Source organism: Lepidochelys kempii, chromosome 2 (genome assembly GCF_965140265.1).
Source record: "Lepidochelys kempii isolate rLepKem1 chromosome 2, rLepKem1.hap2, whole genome shotgun sequence".
NCBI classification, from domain to species: Eukaryota; Metazoa; Chordata; order Testudines; family Cheloniidae; genus Lepidochelys; species Lepidochelys kempii.
Window position 1 is genome coordinate 114,541,746 of NC_133257.1, and position 10,027 is coordinate 114,551,772.

Sequence of the window (10,027 nt, forward strand, 5' to 3'; positions counted from 1 at the left end):
ACAGGTCCTCTAAAAAGTGTTCCATCGGACTACACAGAATGGTATGCACTACCTTATTTCTCTCTTCCCCTTCATTTCTTAGAAAAAAATGAAGATCAAGAAGAGAGTTAATCTCATTTACAGAAGCGCCACCACTGTTTTGTTTTTCACTAATTAGGGTTCCCTTCATTCCCCCAAGCAAACTGTACAGCTGCAAACCTTGTGGGTGTGATTCTCCAGTGCCTGGCACTTTGAACAGTGAGGGAGAAAAAGATTGTAGAATGCCACCAGTGGTACACGTGAGGGGAGAATTCAGATTTGGTAACACTTCACACTACTTTGCACAGGTGGAAATGACTACTCAAAGTAGTAGAAAAGCTCTTGTTGATTTAAATGGAAAATGTCCAATAATAGAGCAGATCACTCCCGGCAAACAAGGAGAGATTGAGCAGCTGTGATAGCTTTTCCTCCCTCAGAACACCATAGCTATTGTCTCTCTCTGCTCATTTATACACCCATTTTTTAGGCTACTGATCAGGGTCACCGGTGTAAAGAAGGTGGACAGAAAAACGTGAGCAAAGTAAAGAACACTATTTCATGTAGAAAACAGAGTGACTTCTGCAAGAATGATGGTCATAATTATTAACACGGTTGGGAAAAGGAAAGAAGATCATGATTTTTTTTTTTGTTTCTGTACCAAATTATTTGGTTTCGATCAAGGTTTTATTTAGCTGAAAATTTTTCAGCCCTCTCTAGCAATCATGTATGTATTTGGTGCATCACTCTTTTCAGCACTCCACATCATGCGCTGCCAACTTTTAAACAAGAGGCTCACTCAAAAACATTCTGCTTCAGTCACCAATACAGGTGACGTTCCTTGGGTAAAGTATTTCTTCCCCTCTTGTTCCCCGCAAACTCCAATAACCAATCAATTTCATACTCTTGACCCCACCCCAAGCACAGACCTAAACCTCCAAATCCAAACTCTACTTCCATTTCTTTCAACCCACTCTTGCCCTTCCCAAGCTCCTCACAGGGGCTTCCCTACCAAGCAGCTGTCCCTCACGGCAGCAACAACTTTGAGGGCAAGGCCTGTCCTGCAGCCTCTGGTAGCAGCATTGGTAACAAGCATGTTTCCTCCAACATCTAGAGCATGGGTGGAGGAGGAGTTAGCATACACACCCTCTTTAGTCATTTGGAGAATGGGTTCTTATTGGTTCTTGAGATGGGTGGGTCCCTTTGGCCACTCGTGGTCTCACCTACTTGGTGTGGGCAGTTATTCAGGAGAGCAACTCTACCTAACTTGTGTAGGGATTTCGGAGGGAAAATAGGGTTCCCTGGGTTGTGGATGGAAGCAAGAGGGCAGAGAAAAAGACTCCAGGTCTTCAAACTGCAGGTAGAAGGTCAGCAAGGAGAGAGAAGGCTACAGCTACTAGATTCACGCTCAGTGCAGCACCAATAGAAACAGGCTGCTTGTTTCTCCTCTACTGCTAGAGCTGGTGAGGGCCTTTAGATGTGAGCAGTCAGAAAAGGTGCCAAAGCTGGTGACTATCTGGTGGGTCTATGGTGCTGTCCTAGTCATGCAGGAAGGAAGCTTATCCTGTAGCAGTAAGCACATCTGCAGCACCACAGCTGCTTAAGAGCCAGATTGTAAATCGCTTCGTATTGGTGAGCTTTCATGTCCACAAGCACATCCCATGCAACTATTCATGGAAATGACTGCTCACCAATGTGAGTAATGAGCTTACAAGCTGACCCTAAGCAAACACCATCCGATTCCGTTGCTGCTACAATGGGCAGGGAGCTGAAAGTGTTAATAAGCAGACCTGGCCCCAGCTTTAAGTCAGGCCTGCAAAACAACTCTCTACTTCTCCCTCCTCCTAAAAGCTGATTACTATCCAGCATGATCACAGCTCAGGGCCTACCTGGGGATTCGGGGAAGAGTAAGTGAAATGACTCCTTGGGATGCATTCCAAACACATACCTTCTCCATAAAACAATTCAGTTACATGTTTGGAAAGTGAGATCTCTAGGGCCTTATTTTTCCTCTCATACAGGCTCCTGCTACAGGAAGTGGAGCCCAACCACTTCCTCTTTTAAATCCCAGTGAGTTAGCCCAACATATAAATTAGTTTAATCTTAGCAAAGAAACTTAAAAGAAAAGAAAAAGCAGTTCTAGGCAATAAATGGCTGAAACCAAAGGAGAAAAGCAGTTTTTAAAAAAGGTTTGTGGAACAGTGTCTCCTCAAACCCCTTAGGGTTGCCAACGCTCCCAGATTGGCGGGGAGTCTCCCAGAATTGGCCTCAATCTCCCGGTGACTCTTAAAAGCAATCAGGGAGATTTTAATAGGCCAAAGTCCGGTTGGCAGCACAGTGGGGCTAAGGCAGGCTTCCTACCTGCCCAGGCCTAGCACGGCTCCCAGAAGCGGTTGGCATGTCCGGTTCCTAGGCGCAGGGGCGGCCAGGGGAGTCTCTGCATGCTGCTCCCACCCCGAGCACTGACTCTGTAGTTCCCACGGGCCGGAAACTGGCGGCCAATGAGAGCTGTGGGGGCAGTGCCTGCAGGCAGGGGCAACATGCAGAGCCACCTGGCTGCCCCTAAACCTAGGAGCTGGACATGCCTGTTGCTTCCAGGAGCTGCCCAAAGTAAGCACCGTCTAGCCGGAGCCCGAACCCCTTACCTTCTCCCGCACCCCAATCCCTACCCAAGGTCAGAACCCTCTCTGGCACCCAAACTCCCTCCCAGAGCCTGCACCCCTCACCCCCTCCCATACCCCAACCCCCACCCCAGGTTGGAACCCCCTCCTTCACCCAAACTCCCTCCCAGAGCCTTCACCCCAAATCCCTCCTTTACCCCAATCCCCTGCCTTCACCCCAAACCCCTGAGCTCCCTCCCAGATTCTGAACCCCCTTTCCCCAGTCCAGAGCCCCCTCCCACACACTGAACCCCTCATCCCTGGCCCCAGCCCAGAGCCCACACCCCCAAACAGAACCATCATCCCCTCCTGTACCCCAAACCCCTGCCCCAGCCAGGAGCCCCCTCTAACATACTGAATCCCTCCTTTGTGGCTCCACCCAGGAGCTCACACCCCAAGCCCTCACCCTGCCCCAGCCCCGTGAACATGAATGGGTGGGTGGGGGGGGGGAAGAGTGAGCCACAGAGGGAGGATAAAATGAGCAGGGGGCGACGCCTTGGAGAAGGGGCAGGGCAGACAAGGGTGTTCAGGTTTGTGCAGTTAGAAAGTTAGCAACACTAAACCCCCCATCGGACTCTGCCACTGCCTCAGTTTCCCCACTCATGTAAACCAGCAGGTCACTTCACCAGTCACTGCATCAGTGAGGCTCCCACTGGTGTCAGCATCTCATTCCTTTTTCTGAAAGGTCAATGTATTGATTAACCACAACCTCAAACAAGGCAGCTAAACCAGGTCCTGCCACCTCACTCCTTCCTAGGGCAGCTGCAGCTTCCTTGATAACCGGTATTAGCCAGCTGCTGGGGCCAAGGACCTGACCCAAGATTTTCTGCACTCTCACCCTTAAATGAGCTGCTTGCTGACCTTTTCTCTCACTAGCTGAATAGTCACTGGGGGGAAGGCTAAGTGGGCCATCCCACTGTCTTGACAGTTTTTCACGTCTCTACAGTGAGGTCATCATAAGAGATGAGATTCTGATGTTATTACAGCATATAACTTTTAAATGTGCTGGAGTTGTCAGTATCCTATGCTTGTGATCAGGATAAGGGAAAAAAGCATTTCTAGAAGTAATATGCCTCTTTGATATAAAGAAATTATACTTGTTTTGGATAGTGAGAGGTATGGAAATCAGATCTAGTGTCCTACTCCTCCCTGTTCTGCTGCACGTTTTTCATTTGGGGAGTGCACGACGGATGAAGACCATAGAATCCTAGAATATCAGGGTTGCAAGGGACCTCAGGAGGTCATCTAGTTCAACCCCTAAATCAGTTTAGTTTAGTACCCAACTAAATCATCCCAGCCAGGGCTTTGTTAAGCCTGACCTTAAAAACCTCTAAGGAAGGAGATTCCACCACCTCACTAGGTAACCCATTTTGTGCTTCACCACCCTCCTAGTGAAAAAGTTTTTCCTAATATCCAACCTAAACCTCTCCCACTGCAACTTGAGACTATCCCATCTCCTTGTTCTGTCATCTGGTACCACTGAGAACAGACTACATCCATCCTCTTTGGAACTCCCTTTCAGGTAGTTGAAAGCAGCTATCAAATCCCCCCTCATTCTTCTCTTCTGCAGACTAAATAATCCCAGCTCCCTCAGCCTCTCCTCATAAATCATATGCTCCAGCCCCCTAATTGTTTTTGTTGCCCTCTGCTGGACTCTTTCCAATTTTTCCACATCCTACTTGTAGTGTGGGGCCCAAAACTGGACACAGTGCCCCAAATGAGGCCTCACCAGTACCGAATAGAGGGGAACGATCACATCCCCTCAATCTGCTGGCAATGCTCCTATTTATACAGCCCAAAATGCCGTTAGCCTTCTTGGCAACAAGGGCACACTGTTGACTCATATCCAGCTTCTCGTCCACTGTAACCCCTAGGTCCTTTTCTGCAGAACTGCTGCCTAGCCACACGGTCCCTAGTCTGTAGCAGCGCATGGGATTCTTCTGTCCTAAGTGCCAGACTCTTCACTTGTCACCCGATGATCTAGCCAGCTTTCTATCCCCCATCAGTGCAATGGCCTTCCCTACTACAAGGACAGCTAGATGCTACTCTTGGGCTACCAGGGAAGCAACATGCTCATCCTCAGCACTCTGATTCCCATAGAGTGCATGAATAAGGAAGAAGGCAAGACTCAGACTATCCCCTGCATGGTGTTGTCCTTGAACTTCCACCCAAATCTAAACTATCACACATCCATTATTGAAAACAGTAATAAGTGCTACAACTATTTACTGTTCTGCCTCCCCCTGTGCAGAGGACTTTGCAATTGTGCTGAAGTATCAGCCACTCTAAATTTAAATCTTGAAGCCAGATGCCACCTTGTGGTGAAAAAAGTCAGGCCCCAAGTTGCTCTTTGAACTGGCTTCCAAGCTGATTCGGGTGGATGGAAAAGTGAGCTGTATAGTACTGTTCATGGTTCTTCTAGAGTCGTTTTCTTGAGTAGAGTCAGTTCAATGAGTATAGCAGTTTTCCTTGGATTTTGACCACACAATTTATTTGGTCTAAGGAGAATTTTGAACATTTCTTGGGTCAGGGCCCCTGGAAAAACAGGAACAACATCACCTCAGTATTACTGGATCCTACAGAAGAGTAAGTAGAAGCCTTATTGCACCATATGTTTAATACTTCTCCAGAGTCTGTATGTTGTACAAATATGAGTCAAGGTTCATGACAGTATTGTAATATAGTATGAATAATGCTACAGGAAGCAAGATTACATAGAAAGTCAACTGTGGAACTGGGAAGACAATCCAGGAGTCCAAATTCTCACTTTTGTGGTTTAATAACTAGACCAGGGTTTGCAAAAAGAAAAGGAGTACTTGTGGCACCTTAGAGACTAACCAATTTATTTGATCATGAGCTTTCGTGAGCCACAGCTCACTTCATCGGATGCATGTCGTGGAAATTGCAGCAGACTTTATTTATACACGGAGAATATGAAAAAATACCTCCTCCCACCCCACTGTCCTGCTGGTAATAGCTTATCTAAAGTGATCATCAGGTGGGCCATTTCCAGCACAAATCCAGGTTTTCTCACCCTCCACCCCCCCCACACAAATTCACTCTCCTGCTGGTGATAGCCCATCCGAAGTGACAACTAAGAGTTGTCAAACTCCAAGTCAAACTCCAAGGGATTCAGTCCTGGGGAGAGGGGTCTGTAACCTGAGCCCTCCGCTACCTGGGGCTGAAGCCCACTGGGCTTGGGCTTCAGCCCCGAGCTCCAGCAAGTCTAACGCCAGCCCTGCTGACCCCATTAAAATGGGGTCACAACCCACTTTGGGGTCCCGACCCACAGTTTGAGAACCGCTGAACTAGACTATACTCCTGGGCATATGTGTATCACATTAACACTGAAAGGGGGGCATGGGGAGAGAAATCAGTGATGGTCATCTCAGGCCCAGGAAGCCATTTCAAGGGTAATGCTGAAAATGCCCTCTGCACAGGGTACCAGAAGTTATCTATTCAAATTCACTCACTATTCAGTGTCTAATTACTGAGTATTTTGTGGGTACAGCATTTGTACGCAGACTTGAATTCTTAGACACAAATCTGCTGCCATTTCTTTTCTGAAAGGATCTCAAGATCCAGTTGTGGCAGGCTAACCTCAGTGACACTGTGCTAGGTAACAGAGGTTTTGTCAATGCCAGAGAATTTCACCCTGTTGTAGCATCCTTGGGACATCTGAACATCCATGGTTATTTGTCATGGTGCAGTATGTCCATGTTAGCCATTTTGTTTCTGATACACCACTGCTCTACACCATACACAACATTGCCTGCAATCATTGCAGTACCAGAGCATTGTGGGTACACATTCTAGTGTTCCTATCATAGGTCTTCACAGTGGAGGTTTGTGGGAGTACCAGTTTACAGGTGGAGAGGTGCTATACCTTTTAAAAAAATGGAAGCCATACAAATGATGGTGTGTCAATGTATGAAAGAGCATGTGTCTCACCAGTATTATGCAATGGCTACACCATTTAATTTATTTTCAGCATGAAAAAGCCGGATGACTGAATGCATTGTCCTGTGTAAAAAAAAAAAACAAAAAACAAAATTGAGTACATATAGTTACAGAAGCTGCAATAACTAAAAATAAGAAAGTAATCCAGAGTACAGAAGACATTGCCCAGAGCGACCACTGAGAAGCATTGTGTTGGGAGGACAAAGACCTATTGCAACTGCACAGCTGTAACATTATTTAGCACTGAAAAAGCAAACAATGAAACAATAGAGAACACAGAGGAAGTGAGCCTTGCTCCAAACAAATGCTAGCAATACTTGCAAATTCTTGTTTGTAGATATGAGATGTGTAACAGAAAGCACAGCAGCCTCTTGCCATGCCAGAATCCTCCAGTGTAGCCAAGAGGAAATTGATCCCTACAGACTGTGCCCTGACAACTTTTAGCTGTTCTGATCAGCCACACCAAGAATGCAATACATAAATAGTACATACTGTACATAATGGAATAATTTAGTGAACCAGAAATTCATATAGCTGAGTAGCTTCTACAGTCATGGACTTCTAGGTGCAGATATATGCATACAAGTAACAAATACAAATTGTCTTGTTCTGAGTGCAGCAATAAATCTTGATATGCAGGTCTGGCTGTGGGAAGGGTTCACAGATACACACAGTTCAGATATGACTATGATGTAGGACCCATCTCTTCTGTGTTTTGTAAAGTTGAGACAGCTGACAGCACTCAAATAACCTAAAGCAAGCAGTCCTGGTGGCAGTGTGCATGCCTACTACAAATGAAAGACACACCACAGATGCCTACAGCCTAGGGAGCATGTAACAGCCAGAGCGCAAATGTGCACACTTCTTCTTTTTTTTTTTTTTTAAAGATATGACCCTGTGTGCTGCAAAACACAGACCATATGTTTTAGATAGGCCATCTTTATTGAGCTGAGTTCCCCCATAAGGTTAGTGTTTACACAGCATCCATTTTGCACTTTGGAGGCAGTGTAGCCTACTTGACAGATCACTGGACTGGGACTCAGGAAACATGGTTTCTCTTCTTGGATTTGCCATGGCCTGCCGGGTAACCTTAGGCAAATTGCTTCACTTCTGCCTCCATTTCCCTAGCTGTAAAACAGGGATAATAATGATGCTTAACCTCCTTTTTAAGGAGACCTACTGATGAAAAACACTATGTAAGAGCTACGTGTTAGTTGGTCATGCCAGAAGTCTGAAATTTCAAAAGGCCTAACTTCTGGATGTGTACCCTTACTGCATTAAAGCTGCTCTCACTCAGGTCTCAAATTACTACTCCTGCAGATTCAACAGGCTTATATCTCCTCAATCTGCTGCCTTTAGTACCTTGGCCCACTTCCTACTCATCTGTGTTCTCTAATTCCTGGGCTTCCAAGACTATGGTTTCTTATTTTGCTTTTTAAGCTCTCCAGTAGCTCATCAGGTCACTTCAACCCCTTATCCCCATCTATGACCTTCAAGACACACACATCAGCCAGCTCCCTTTTGGTAACCTTATTCACTCCTGCGGGTTCAGCTCTCTGCAGAAGAATCAAATCTACATCCCACAATCTAGGATTCCTGCATTAGCTTCTCTATTTCCCCACAGAGTTCTCTTCATTTTCAAGGCACCTCACCTGACTAAATTTTGGCCATTTCTTCTCCTCTCTCAGGTCTACCTAAACCTCTATCCTGTCAACTCCCTTTTGTTTGAAGCACAGACTATGTCTACACCCTGGGGAATATAGCCACATAGCTATCATGGCACAGCTATGGCTGCCTAACTAAATAATGTAGACGCAGCCTACAAAGATGAAAGGGAGAGACAACAGGTAGGTCGACAGAAGAATGCTTCCGTTGACCTAGCTGTGTCTACATCGGGGTTAGGTTAACATAGCTACGGCACTCAGGGGTGTAAAAAATCCACACTCCTGAGGGCCATAGTTATGTCAGCCTAAACTAAGTATAGACCAGGCCCAAGTCTATTATTGCTACCTCTTATGCTTGGAAGTCAGTGTATCTACATACCCACATACACAAGCACCTGAAAGCCACCAATTGTGCTTAGCTTTCAAGACCTAGGTTTCAGAGTTAACAACCCACTGGGAATGAAAAAGGGTTACTTCATACCTTCTTTCTCATAATTGTTTCAGGCTGCCTGCAGACTCAGGAAGACAATATAGTATCAATTTACACTCTGTGAATTAAAACTTTCCAATTGAAAACAATCATCACAACCAAAACAAGTTTTTTTTAAAATGACAGTTTAGATTCTGAAGCAACAATTCCATAAGAAGGAATGAATTGTGCAGCCAATTCAGAAGTTGCAAAATACATGAATGTCTTGGCCTATATACAGTAAGAAAATTTTTAAAAAAATATTTTCAAACTTTTAGACTTAATAGCCATATCTGTTCTTTATATTTAACACACACAACTCTCCACACCAATGTAGAGTAAGACAATGCTGACAAACAAATTTGTATACTGAGCAAAACAAAGCCAAAAGAAACCTCCCCCCAAAACGCCACACAGTACTTTAACTGGATCCTCCACACACATTGGACAGCACAGAAGACAAGGTGTAACGCAGTGTTCTGCCCACAAGAGTGCCTGTAGGGAAGAAAAACTGTCAATCCTCTTCGTGGGGGCTGGTCAGATAAAGGAGTGGAGTTAACTCAAGAGTCTTTCTATGCCTCCTGCTAGAGATTGAAGAAAAGTCACCATATCTTTCATGGTCAGTGTCAAAGACTGCTAACAAATCCAACGGAATCAGCATGGATATTTTACGCTCTTCCACTGCTGGGAGTAGGTCACAAATCAGCAACACCAGTGGACTTGAAAATATGTGACTGGGGACAAGGAAATCCAAGAATCCAAGTATTAGAGTTGCTCTGGCACAACCATCTTTCCTCAAAAGTGCAATGTTACTGCATTAATCCATTTTTGCAGATGAGAAAAGTGAGGTGGAATGAAATTGTAGCTTGCTTTAGGTCAAAGAGCAGAGACACAACATAGGACTCCCCAACGTGTGTGTTCTAGTCACAAGACTACACTCTCTCCCAAAGTGTATTTCCTCATTCTATCCCTCACCCCACCCCTAAATGTGCTTCCACTTTTAATCTAAAAAACCACCCCCATACTATACGGTGCTCATTTTTTGTTTTAAATGAAACTGATAGGTCAGTACTGATAAACAACCTTATATAGAGCCACACTAAAGTGTAACAACAATGTAGAGGGGGAAAAGTGTGAAAGGAACAGGTGTTAATTTCTAATTTGAGGGAATATTGTTTTAAAAGTTAAGGATGTTAATTTTTAATTAAGCAGTTGGCTATTTTTATAGATTCAAGCCATTTGCATCCGTTATAACGGTT